The following is a 14,465-nucleotide window of genomic DNA, read 5'->3' on the forward strand; positions in this document are numbered from 1 at the left end:
CAACAATTACAGGCCCAAATCAAATCCTCCCTTTTCAAGTAAAATCATCGAAAATTTTGCGTCTCAGCAGCTCAACTATTTCTCAACAGTTAACAACTGCTTCAGCATCTTCACATCGGGTTTTAGACCACATCACTGCACTCATACTGCTCTGGTTAAAATATTTAATGACATGGCAGATTGCCAGTTATCATTCAAATGAAAAAAATTTAACAAAATACATGAGAATTTTCAATCATATAAATATTTGTATTGTTTGTAAAATAACAGTAACACTATTAGCATTAGTGTTGTTTTACACTAAGAACAACAATAATGCACGTGTCGATATTTTTTTGATCTAGGCTAACAAGGAAAAACGTGGTTGTGGTTTGTTGATCTATTATTTAATTTTTTGTATCAGTTAAAATGTTTTTTTTTCTGGTGATGCAGTGCAGTCGTACACTGCAAACTACAACCTCTAGAATTAACTAGCTATGTAATTCAGTCAGATTGGAGCATTATTATCTTTGTAAAAGGGTTGTATTTGTACAACAAACATGCTGGGTTGAGCCAAGAACACAGCTCGTCATACTAAGTACTTCATGATCAGTATATGTAGCATGCCTCTACTTCCTGGATAGTAAAAAAAAAAAAAAATGTCAGCTGACACTTTTAGGATGACAGGAAGCGACCAATGAGCCTGGAGCATCCTGTGTGGATCTTCCTGATGCTGGTAAATAGCAGCTGCACTGCTGAGAATGATTCTCGATGGGACCGCAGATAGCCCCCCTTCCGGAAAACCCAGGTCAAGACCCTCAGGTGGTTAGCAGTCACACAGAGTTTAGGCATCCAGGACATTTTTTTCTGCAAGTGTTAGGTGTCAAGAACCATGTGTGAGGCGAGCAGGAATGAATTGGATCGCATGCCAACAAAACCTGCTGCAGGGAAACCAAAAACCATGTTGCGTGTGCTTTTTCTCCTGATGTTCTATCTTCCTCCCACATTCCAAAAACATGCTTTTTAGGTGAACATTCTAGCTTGTCCTTAACCAATAGTTTTTTTGTTCCCTACGATTGTAGACCAGTTCAAGGTGGACTGCCCTCCTCTTGCTCAACGTGAGCTGGCATAGGCTTCCGTCACGGCTCTTTAAATGTATTATTTTGCTGAGCATGTGAACCGTATTGGGGTCGCTTGCTTCCACTTTCCACCCCAGATCACCTTGTCATTCCATGGAGGTGAGCAACAGTGCACAATAACAAGTCTTCAAGTCCATTTACTTTCTCACCTTCACACCATTGTTGGTTTTTGGGGTTGGGTTGTGAAATCATTGACCTTATTGTGCGTTGATTTGATCTCCTTTGCATGTCAGCAGAACAAAAACATGTGTGGAGCATGTGTGCTCGCTGTTAAATATAAAGGTGTTGTGTTAAAGTTATTATTGGAGTTAGGGACTGAATGTGTGAAAACATGTGTGTGGGGGGCGGTGGGCGTGGGGGGGATGTAATAAGGCCATCCATCCATCCATTTTCTGAACCGCTTTATCCTCACAAGGGTCACAGGGGTGCTGGAGCCTATCTCAGCTGTCTTCGGGCAGTAGGTGGGGGGCACCCTGAACTGGTTGCTAGCCAATCGCAGGGCACACATTGTCAAACAATCATTCACACTCCCGGTCACACTTTGGGACAATTTAAGCGTGTTCAGTCAGCCTGCCATGCATGTTTTTGGAATGTGGGAGGAAACCTGAGAACCCGGAGAAAACCCACGCAGGCACGGGGAGAACATGCAAACTCCACAAAGTAAGGCCGGTGCCGGAATCGAACCCTGCACCTCTGCACTGTGAGGCCGGCATGCTAATCATTTGAGCCCTGTGCCGCTCGCTACAGCCATTAATAATGCACAAATTAATGGTATTGTAATGGGAATTAATCCTAGAATCGCCACTGCTAGCGAGGTCCGGGGATCAGGAATGAGCACCTAGCAACAACCTCTGGTTCTCCTTAGAGAACCAGCCCAAAATTGTTCTGGTTACCCCTGCCCATGACCCTTCAGAGAGCGAGCATCTTATACAACACGCCCATTGACACGCCTGAATGGATTCTTCACTTGCGTTTGCTCAGCTAAGTAGCCTCTTAGCGCATTCGCCTACTGATGCATAGGCATGTGTATTAAGATGATGATGTGTAAACCAATTCAATGACTCCCATTGCGGGCCATTCATCGACGCAATAGGGAACCTTTCAATGTCACGGAGGGCTTGTGGTGAGCGAGAAGAAGCTACGAGTCAAAACCCGACCAAAATATTTGTTTTGCTCTTTCTTTAGTATTCCTGACCATACTCCATCCTTGATATACACAAAAACACAATGGGGTTGTTTTGTCCCATTTTTCTCTTGGAAATGTTTACTTGCATCTCTGATTTAAAAAATGTAAACATTTGTTGGCCAGTCTTACCTTTGATAATATCATTGTATGTTATTATTATTAATTAAGGATTTTTATACATGTGAAAATGCTGATCATGTAAATGATCTCTCACAATAACTTGCAGAGATGGGCACTTGACCCTATTTTGGGGTCCGTACTCAAAGGAAAGTCAGTCCTGTCTTGCATCTGGTTTATTTTTCATTTTCATTCATGTTCAGGTCCGTTATGGCTGTTGCCCATGTGTGCGCGTGCATGTGTGCACAGCTGGGATAGGCTCCAGCACTCCCATGGGGATAGGTGGCTCGGATATTGGATGATGGATTGAACTATATTCTTTAAACACATTGATGCGAATAACGATCGTTGCTCCCTTTGGACAGAAAGCCACAAAATACTGGCAGCGGTGTTGCTGAACAAAAGACGAAAGGATCAGGTATGATCAGTATTTGCTATGGGCTAATATTTCTCACAATGCCGGCGACAAAATACTGCATGTAGACGCAAATCAATTCTTAGATGGTGGGCCCACTTGTTAGTTCCAGTGCGACGAAGATTGGATAATGACTTGCAGACATCCATGTTGAGAAATGAGCGAGGGCTGGGACTGATAACCTTGAAACAAACAAAGCACAAAAGTCTCAACATTTCTCATCATCCAAACACAGGATCAAAACAACCCCAAAAAGGCCTCAACAAGGATAATGGCAGATGTACAGCACAGTGTAATGGAGCACAGATGAAAATGCTAATGTCACCTTGTCTTTTTTTTTTTTTTTTTAATGGATGTTTGAAATGCATGTTGCGTTGATGTTACCCTTGCAAGCTTGTTCTTCATCGTGCGAGTCTTTAGCGAGAGTTTCATTTACTTTCAGCACTCTCCAGACTCCCTCATGCAATCAACTTTTCGGCCATGACATTTTCTTTTCTGAAAATGCGAATTAATTCATGTGCAGTAAAAATAAAAACTTTTTTTTTTTTTTTAATTTTTAAATATGATGACTTAGGTACTTATGAGACCCCATGCAGCACCATTCTAACGTGGGTTACTCTCACTCACAAAGTTAGGACGTCATTTTGGATATGTCGAACTAGTTCAGAAATACATTGTAACCTCTAAGTCAAATCATTGACATTTTATTTCAATATTTGAAGGAAAATATGCCTTCAAAATCTATACAATTGCTTTTATATGTGTTACTTGTAAAATACAGTGTTTTATCACTTTGACAGTGATGAACTTGTTTTTACACCTGGAAATGAAATGAATGGAATCTGCAACCCGAGCATGGCGCATTTGTCATAAAAGTAACGTGAAAGGTCCTTTTAACGTTTTAATATTGCTCGAATTAGTTGCTGGGTTGTGTCGTCCGCCGGGGAAAAATAATTACCACCTTGAAATAAATGCTTCCTTTTTTTCATCAGGAAAGAAAATTGTGTGAAATAAATAAATCGAGTTCACAGATTCTATCGTTCGCTTACGGTTGTTAAAGCGAACTGCTGAGCAGACTTTCTTTTCTTTTTTTTTTTTAAATGAAGCTTTGTGTATTAATAAAGGCCTTGCTCTTACTAACGTGTGTGTTGGACTTTGTGTCTGAATTGAAGGCACTCAAAAGCTGTTTGAAATTTAACTGCTTGAATGATCCACACCTAACCCACACTACCACCTTACACCACACGCTCCCACCAATTGTGGAAGCAGCATCCTTCGGCCAGGCTGTTGCCATGACGACTTTTTCATTGAACAATTCCGATCAGCAAATCACTGTTATCATGGTGCAAAGATTCAGTGCCAAAACGAAATCCTTGTTAACTAAGGAAGGTCTTGAGAACTTTTTTTTTTCCTGCCACAAATAGAATTAAGTCGCCACTTTCCTGGCGGAATGAAGCCTCGAAAGTTGCACGCAAACATATCCAGTTGACAAGCTGTCACTCTGTATATGTGATGTGAATATTTTACCGTGAATTTTGCCCATTGCTGCTTTTATGCAGACAACACAGTAGGAAATATTAGGTCAGTCATATATGGGCTCTTCTATAGAGTAACCCATTAAAAGTATTCACGTAAGAGTAGTATGTACATGAATATCATAAATCTTTTCAGGCCTTTGGGATCCACGTGGAAGTACCACATTTAAAAATGGGAAATACTGTCCTTAAGTGTGTTTTTAATTCTACAGATGTAGGAGATGTTTTCTCTCAGCATGTGAGGGGAGCATAGTGGAGTGTGAGGGCAGGTCCATATAGTGTTTGACTAGTACATTCCACAGTAGGCCTTTAGAACAACATTCCCTTCATGGACCTCCTGGCACAAAAAAAAAAATGCCAAGTGCCCTCAGACGCTGCTTCACGATGCAAACGTGTATGTGCACCTGCAAACGTTGCAAGGAACGCATTTGGAGTTGAGTGGATTCTAAACCCTCATCTATACTGTTGTATATGATTCAACTATATTTTCATGAAAAAACGGAACATATTAGTTTACAATTGCCAATGATAATTAAGGGCAACATCACAAAATAAATTAAGATCTACGAAGCCACAGGTGTCAAACTCAAGTCTCAGGGGCCAGATTGGGCCCTCCACATCATTTTATGTGGCCCACGAAAGCACATCATGGGTGTGAAATTGCATGACCTTTGCGAAAATCTGTATCGAAATGTCAAAAATTGTCATAAATAATGTTATAGTTGACTGTGTGTCAAACTCAAGTCTCAGGGGCCAGATTCGGCCCTCTACATCATTTTATGTGGCCCACGAAAGCACATCATGGGTGTGAAATTGCATGACCTTTGCGAAAATCTGTATCGAAATGTCAAAAATTGTCATAAATAATGTTATAGTTGACTGTTTTCAAAAGTAGTAATTCATGAATTTGTTGTGTACAAGTAATAATGCAATGAGAGGATTAAACATTTTTGTGGTTTCACTGTCATAAAGGCCCTCCAAAGTGGCTCGCAACAAAACGAGTTTGACACCCCTGTACGAAGCCCTCATCAAGTCAGTCACTCCCCTGAAGGTCAGGCCTAATATAATACTATAAGCATGAGAGTACACTTCCATAGTTTTCTAAATGGATGAAAACAAAATGTATTTTACATGGGTTTTTTTGTTTTTTTAAAATAAAACCTACGGGGGCCGACTGGTTAGTGCATCGGCCTCACAGTGCAGAGGTAGAGGGTTCAATTCCGGCTCTGGCCTTCCTGTGTGGAGTTTGCATGTTCTCCTCATGCCTGCGTGGCTTTTCTCTGGGAACTCTGGTTTCCTCCCCAAATATAGCCACCATGAGAGACACAGCATGTAAGATGCTCGTTTCCTCATTTTCTTACAAATCAGCCATGGATAGTCTATCCATCCATTTTCCAATCCGCTTATCCTCACAAGAGTCGCGGGGGGTGCTGGAGCCTACCTCAGCCGTCTTTGGGCAGTAGGCTGGGGACACCCTGAACCGGTTGCCAGCCAATCGCAGGGCACACAGAGACAAACAACCATCCGCACTCACACTCACACGTGGGGACAATTTAGACTGTTCAATCAGCCTGCCATGTATGTTCTTCGAATGTGGGAGGAAGCCGGAGTACCCGGAGAAAACCCACGCAGGCCTGGTGAGAACATGCAAACTCCACAAAGGGAGGCCAGAGCTGCACTGTGAGGTTGACACACAAACCAATGGACCACCAGGCCGTCCTGGATAGTCTATTCCTAGTCATATTTTCAGAGGTTGAAGTGGATAGCATAAAGATGTCCGCATACATTTTGGGTGATTTCCCCAAAACAAATTGAGCGAATTGAAAATGTAAGCCAATATCATTTCCCTCATAAATCATATACATAACTTAGGTTTGACTTTTGGGTCTGCTCCCCTTTTGAGAACGTTCTAACCGAATCAATCACCGTGCAAGTAAACTTTTAAACGTAAATATATGAGTCTGGTTGTGGCTGCTTTGTCACTATAAAAACATTGACAAAAGCTCATGTGGGACACATCAAAAAGTCAAATTGACTGATTAGTATTTTTTTTTCTTTGTGTCTTGCATCTGGCACACACACGGAATACTTGCTTTATTGCTTTGCTGGCTCTACTCGAACCACGTTTTAATGAGTCACAGTCAGCAACAGATGTGTCATGCAGATGTGTGTGTACCTTTGAAATAAATATCTAAGACCATAACAAAGAACAGATTAATTTCAAATGACATTTACACCACCTACTCCTGCAACACAGGTGGCCTTAGATGTAAACTGTACTACAACCACAGTGATAAACGTCCTAATCTTCAATGAATAACTTTTTGACATTGTGAAGGAAAATACAAAAAAGTCCTTATCAAATGAATAATGGACAGCACTAATGTCAAATCTTTGGTCGGGTTAAGTTGCATAAGAGGTTCTATTGCTTATGTTCTGGGAAAGTTCATGCTCCATGCAGAGAATTCTCTTTTATTGCATGGGAGTGTCATTTTTCGAAGACAAGGCAGGGATAAAGATAGACTCCTACAAACATCTGCAAAATCTCAAATTTCTACCAAAGCTAAAAAAAAAAAAAAAAAAGCCAACTTTCGCTGACTCTTACCACATGTTTTTTGTGTACTTTTAAGAGTGCGTTCCTGTTGTGCTATTTTGTCTTGAAAAGCTGGATGGAAATGTACGTTCTGAGGTTTTCACTCAACCCCAGTTCAACTTGTTAGACAAAGTATAATTTGAAACAGAATGCACGATTAATCAGTACGTATGTGTATTATGAAAGGTCAGGTAAATTTAGCCAGCCATCTTTTGAGTAATGCATACGGCTAAAACTATTTCTAAGCATATTGTCCCACGAGGTTCATAGTTAGACCGATAGCAACAACGTATAAATGCTTTTGTTGTTGCAATCGCCGGCGAGTGATGTCATTTAAAGAATGCCGAGTCGCCAGTCAGTCATTGCACTGCATTGTTGATTGTTCCTGTGACCTGCTCTTTGCTTTTGTTATCGAGTCATTCGGCGAAATGCCTCGGCACCACCTGGCAATGTCATCAACATGATAATTTTCTTGAAAGTACGTAATTCATTTTCAGTATTCGCTTATACAAACATTCCGTTCTGGCATTCGGTTACCTTAGTGTTTCACCCAAGTGGTCGTGGCAACACGAGACGTGACATATTTGACGAGATCCCAACACCTGGTCTGGATTAGAAGTGGATGTTTTTGCAGGAATTCCATGGGTCACGGGAATCCCCACCTGTAGCTGATCTACAAAATGGGAACAGTCCGGTTCCTAACAGGAGCAGTATGCAGGTCTGACTTTAGGCCCTGAGGCTAACCATCAAATCTAGCCCCCCAAGCCCCCCTCTTCACACACATTTATCCATCCATCCATCCATCCATCCATTTTCCGAGATGCCTTATCCTCACAAGGGTCACGGGGGCTGTGCTGGAGTCTTTCCCAGCTGTCTTCAGACAGAAGGTGGGGGACACCCTGAACCGGTTGCCAGCCAATCGCAGGGCACACAGAGACGAACAACCATCCGCGCTCACACTCACAGCTCGGGACAATTTCAAGTGTTCAATCAGCCTTCCATGCATGTTTTTGGAATGTGGGAAGAAACCGGAGTAGCCGGAGTAAACCTCCGCAGGCACGGGGAGAGCATGCAAACTTCACACTGAAAGGCCTGAGCCGGGATCGAACCCTGCACCTCTGCACTGTGAGGTCGACGCACTAACCACTCGATCACTGCACTTTTCATCAATTTTAATGAATAAAATAGTCAACAAATCAAAAGGTTCACGGACTATGCCTTGTATAAACCAATAGTGCATTTTTTCAATTACTTCTATGAATAAAAAGTATATTTTAATAGTTAGAAAACTTGGAAATGTCACGCTTTGTCAATGATAGCCAGGTGTTGTGCACCAGGGGGTCACAACAAGAGGGCACAACAGAATGGGCGAGCGTTGGACAGGCTACCAAAAGTAAAACCAAGTTGTCGCGCTGGCATTCGGCTCCTTTGGGTCACGGGGTCGCTAGCGAGCGCGCCAGTGCCGCCCACTTCCCCATCTGGTGCACCCACTCACAACGAGTGATCGCAAGGGCTCACCAGGGTAGTTCTCCCCATCTGCTGTCACCATAATTGGAAAAAGCACTCCAGAGTGCTTGACAGGGTGCTTCGCCTGGCACTGCTACTAATCTGACAGCATGACTGCTTTTGTGACAATAAACATTGTTAAATGAAGATCTCACCGACAGTGTCAATCAAGATTGAGTAATATTGGATTGCTTTAGCTTGTGCAGGTATACCTAATGCCATGGTAACAAAGAGTTGTTTTTGGAGGTGGGTGGTGGGGGGCTCTTTGAAGCTTTGGTTTTGGAGCCAAAACACACAGACATAATCCCAATCAGAGCCAAACGAAGCTTTCCCAAGTGTTCGGACTCAGACTAGTGTGACGCTGTAACAACAATGCCATTCTAGAGTAGAAACACAAACTGTTCACGCTGTCCTGCTGTTGACATTTCACAGGGACAGTCATGGTGTCATCGCACAACTTTCTCACACCAGTAATCAAATAAGAGCCCACTGATGATGTCAACAGACGTGTGTTATGCAATGAGCTGATAGTGGAGGATCTGTCTGGTCCCACTCATAAAGTTGCCACTCTGGGTGGTCCTTGCTGCCAATCTTGTCTCCTGTCTGATACAGGGAAAGACCGCAAATACATCATGGGGTAAATACAATGGAAACATTTTTTAATTAAGAGCAATTGAGTTTTGTTTTGTTTTTTGCTGTTGTTGTTGCTGTTGTTTGGTGGGGGGGGTGCAATTTCCGCTACTCTTAATGAAGACATTTTGAAAAAAACAAAACCAGAAGAGCAATAGAAGGGAGATATTTGAACATGGTTATTGTGTCTTGAAGCAAATGAGGCAAAACTGGGCTCATATGGCTGCAATCAGTAGCTAAAATTCATTCTTGAAGTGGGGAACGACATGACAACATCGAGGGGAAGTTGAGCAGACAATGGCAATGGCAGCATTATTTTGTGCAGCATCAGATGAAAACAGGAATTCTGAACCTTCAGAGATATTCTCCATTCCCAATTCAATAAGATGGCTCCCCAAGACAGCAATCATGGCAGAAGACATTTTCCTTAAGGGACTCTGTTGATCGGGGACATTGTAAATGTAGTATAAAATAGTAGGGATATTGTCATTCATAAAAAATATTCATATAAAAATTAGATAGTGAGGAGCTGCTCATTTCTTGTTCATGTTCCAACTAACTTCAAGAAAAAATGAAACTGACATTTGTGCATCAACACAATCAGAAAAGCCTTGCATTGATATCTTACATTGAAAACAACACATTCATTCTGGTTTTGACCTGCACGCATCCATGAAACTCACTTCTGCAAAAAAATCACTTGTAAAGCACTTTGGGCACCATATGGTGTATAATCTGTGCTATAAAAATGCCTTTCATTGACCATTTTATGTCAACCATATGCTAAAAGATCACATTCATGATCCAAGGTTGTCAGGGCTTTGTTTAAGACAAAGTATCGGAATAGCGATTTGACCTTGTCTTGAGGGTGCGGAGGGTCTTCGCTCATCAGGGGACCGTTGTGGCGGCCAGCGGAGACACTTGCTATGAACATTTTTTTTCGACATTTAAAAAGTGGTGATCTGAGGTATTCACTGCATAGTGACGATATGTGAATTAGGCAGGTGACAAAATCATCTTGCATCATCAAGACAGTCAGCAGTCACGTGGACAGGCAGCATAGTTCTCACTCGATAGCCAAACTTCACCTTAGGATTCCTCCCTGGAGCTTGAAAACACCGTAGGGCAACTTAGTCTCTGAGGTGAAGGTTCAAGACCAACATATGGTAACAGACTCTAGGTTTTTATTAGGGTCTAAAAAAAAATGTAAGAAAACATCACCAATTCATGACCGGCTATTTGCAGCTAGTTTTCGCAATGACCATAATTGAGGGTTGGACTATTGGGCCACGAAGGAGGTCACGTTTCTAGCCGGAAAAGGTTTTGAAGACATCTGCATCAAGTGGAGAGGCAGCCAGCCACACAGATGGTTTGGCAAATGAGTGCCATGAGCGCTTTTCAATGGCGGGCCTGTGCTTTGTAGGCTCACAGATGGATCCGAGCAAGCTGAAAAAGCTTCTCGCTGTGGCTTGTCTGATCCATAAATGGCACAGATGGCCATGTGAGCAACTGCTTACATTTGGTCTCGCTATAGGGGCGACAATGTTGTCAGTCTCTTATAAGGGCCTCTCAGATGGGAATGTACAGATATTTTTGCATGCAATACATGCAAAAGTCTGAAATGCTCTTAACTTTTACACAGAACCCAGTGCATGCATGATATTGTTATGCTTGTGTGCGCTTTTGCACAGTCAACACAGAAAATTAGATGACGTCTGTGGAAAATATTATCAGAGAGCGACAATTGCTTTCCACACGTCACTACGAAAGAAGTGAGTGTCAGGTGTTTAACTGCACATTCCTGTCTCGGCATTGCCATATACGCATACAGAGAGGGACATACCCCTGTAGGCAGATGAAAAGATAAGTAAAGCGAGCCGCCACGACTGTTCATTATATGCATTAAAGGTAGAACAGTGTCAACATGCTGTGAGGGGCCAATTACAAAACAAAAGCCAACCAAACACGCTTGGACACCATTGCCTTATTGGGCTTTTTTTGAAATTGGGAAATGTTATATCATTGCTCAAAAAGGGGCGATATCAGGGGAGTCAGAACAATAATTAACGCCCCGCACACCACAAAATGATTAGACAGGATAATCTTTGACAGCAGTGATTGTGAACCTGGGTTTCATCAAATCACAGGGGTTCCTTGAGTCAGTCGAAGGGGTTCGGCAGACTAGTCACCACGTAGCTCCAGTTCCAGGTGACTTGTCCATTTGGTGAAAGGCAGGCCGAATCATGTCAGATTTCTATCAGCATTCCTGCTACTTGCTGTCTGGCCACTAAGCAACCGCTTCCAAATATTGGCAAGCTTTGACCGGAGAGCTGTTGTTCCATCTGACCCGAAATGCGATGAACACTCAGAAAACCAAACTGGAGCGTGAATGTGAAAATGTTTTTAAAAGCTCTTGAGATGATAATACGTTTCATTTTCGAGGATGGTAGACATAAAAACAAAGAAAAGGAACTGACTGTTGTAAATTTGATATGAGAATGGCAAATAGCTATTGTTTTTTTTTGTTTTTCTTAACATTTTGTTGGTTTTGTTCTTTGAAGACAGTGCATTTTTGTGCATCTGATGCATGCTTCAATTTGTGAAAAGAAATACCTGTTTCGTACTTGAAAATATGGATTATTTTTCCATTCACGTAGGGTTCTACACATAAGAAACTTCTGGGGGTCGGTACAACATGTTTAAAAACCACAGATTTAGAAACATCTATTCATCTGGCCTTTGCTGACTTGGAATGGGAAGGGGAAAACCTGCGTGGCCCACTTTTGTAGAACCTTACTGATCGACTGACAGTCAAAGTTGGAAACCTCGGAAACACCCATTCAGCACCCGGCAGATTCTCGGTTTCTGAATCACCTTGGTCTTTTTGGCGTCCGTCAGCTAAATTTAATCTGCAGAACCAACACAACCTGCACCGCTTGCTAAAGCTACACAAACAAACAAACAAACTTGTACAGACTGTATACTCTACTAACGCTGTTGCTGTATGTGTTGAAAACAAACACACAGCTAAACTTAGGCAAAAGGCTATTTCTCCATTGTGAATCAGGCTTGCATCCAAACAGCTCTCTCGCTCTCTCACAGTGCTTTTCCAAGACGTTTGGAAGTTTGGAAGGAGCCAAGGAATTTGGGGTGGACTGTTTGTATCATCAATAGTCAGTCTTGAACCTGGAAAGCATGCAGTTTATGCACAAAATGGCACAAGACTGAGGTATCCATCTATTCTTCGAATGTTTTCTTTTCCCTTTACCAGAAACATGTCATGTGAAGAGCAGATTTCCTGCTTACATGCCAGGAACTGACATTGTGGTTCCACAAAGCAGTTTTCGACCCCCAGCTGAGTGAGTGTTGAATCACTTGTTTTACCCAACTGAGGCTAAAAGTTAAAATCATGCTGGCAAGAGCAATGCAATGTTTCCAACACCACAAAATACTTTTTGTCAGGGGTTAAAAACTAAAGTGGAAACGACATTCGTCAAAAGCTACACAAGAATAATTTAGAAACCAAACATCCATCCATCCATCCATTTTCTACTGCTTAGGCCAAACAAAAAAGATAGTGTTTTTCCGGTAACATGAAATTTCAGCATAGGGTCGGTAGGTCTTTTTTTTTTCCCATCAAAAATTTAAACAAAATAACCATAAAACATAAAACAAGAAGACATTGAACCCGCCGCTCCGTGGCCGGCACTGCCGCCACCTATTTAGTTTTCTCCCCGCTCCGGACTCGGGGCGTCGGGGCGCGCCGCCGCCCTCGGTTTTTACTCGGCCCGTGGTGTTCATCAAACAGTTCGCTGAATTTTTTCGATACATCAATGGATGCTATTTTCTTAACATTACCGTGCAAGCATGCGACTGTAACACAGAAAACGCGGTTTAAACTGTCGTCGGAGATCGCGGCCGCCGCCATGTTTCAATGTTGTTGACAGACGACAGTGCAAACGACGCACGCGCTCAACGTGAATATCGCGAGAGTTTGCACCGATGTAAACCCTCTATGCAAAAATGTAGAGGGTTGTTTGAAAAAAAATGCCGACCGTAAAGTTTTTTTTCGACGTAGAAATTCTCGGTCGGTCGGGTTAGCGGAAACACACTACTTTTTTTTCTACGCCTTATCCGGGGGCGGGTAGCGGGGGCAGAAGCTTTAGCAGGGAAGCCCAGACGTCCGTCTCCCCAGCCACTTTTTCCAGCTCTTTCCGGGGAATCCCGAGACGTTCCCAGGCCAACTGGGAGAGACAGTCTCTCCAGCGTGTCCTGGGTCGTCCCCGGGCCCTCCTGCCGGTGGGACAGGCCCGGAACACCTCACCAAGGAGGCGTCCAGGAGGCATCCTAATCAGATGCCCGAGCCACCTCATCTGGCTCCTCTCGATGTGGAGGAGAAGCGGCTTGACTCTGAGATCCTCCCGGATGGGCGAGCTTCTCACCTTATCTCGAAGGGAGAGCCCGGACACGCTGCAGAGAATACTCATTTCGGCCACTTGTATCCAGGATCTCGTTCTTTCTGTAACGACCCATAGCTCGTGGCCACAGGTGAGAGTTGGAACATCGGTGAGAGTTGGAACGTAGATCGACCGGTAAATCGAGAGCTTCGCCTTTTGGCTCAGCTCCTTCTTCACCACGACAGACCCATACAAAGTCCGCATTACAGCAGACGCTGCACCGATCCGTCAGTCGATCTCCCGCTCCCTCCTGCCCTCACTTTTGAACAAGACCACAAGATACTTAAAATCCTCCACTTGAGGCAAGATCTCCTCCTCCACCCTTTTCCGATTGAGGACCATTGTTTCAGACTTGGAGGTGCTGAATTTCATCCAAACCGCTTCACACTCGGCTGCCAAACGCTCCAGTGAGAGTTGGAGAGCCCTGCTTGAAGGAGCCAACAGTACCAAATCATCTGCAAAAAGCAGAGATGCAATACTGAGGCCACCAAACCGGACCCACTCAATGCCTTGGCTACGCCTCGAAATTCTGTCCATAAAGGTTATGAACAGAATCGGCGACAAAGGGCAGCCTTGGCGCAGTCCCAACCCTCACTGGAAACGATTCTGACTTACTGCCTGCAATATAGCCTGCAATGCGAACCAAACTCTGATATCGGTGGTATAGGGACCGAACAGCCCGTATCAGGGGGTTCGGTACCCCATACTCCCGAAGCACGCCCCACAGAACTCCCTGAGGGACACGGTCAAATGCCTTCTCCAAGTCCACAAATCACATGTAGACTGGCTGGGCGAGTTCCCTTGTACCCTTGAGGACCCTGCTCAGGGTGTAAAGCTGTGGGGCCAAAGGGGTCAGTACAATGTAAGCTCAGCGGCAGCAAAAGGTGGGGACCTTTCTTAAAGATTTT

The sequence above is a fragment of the Hippocampus comes genome, unplaced genomic scaffold, assembly GCF_001891065.2.
Source record: "Hippocampus comes isolate QL1 unplaced genomic scaffold, H_comes_QL1_v1.1 scaffold110, whole genome shotgun sequence".
NCBI lineage: Eukaryota > Metazoa > Chordata > Actinopteri > Syngnathiformes > Syngnathidae > Hippocampus > Hippocampus comes.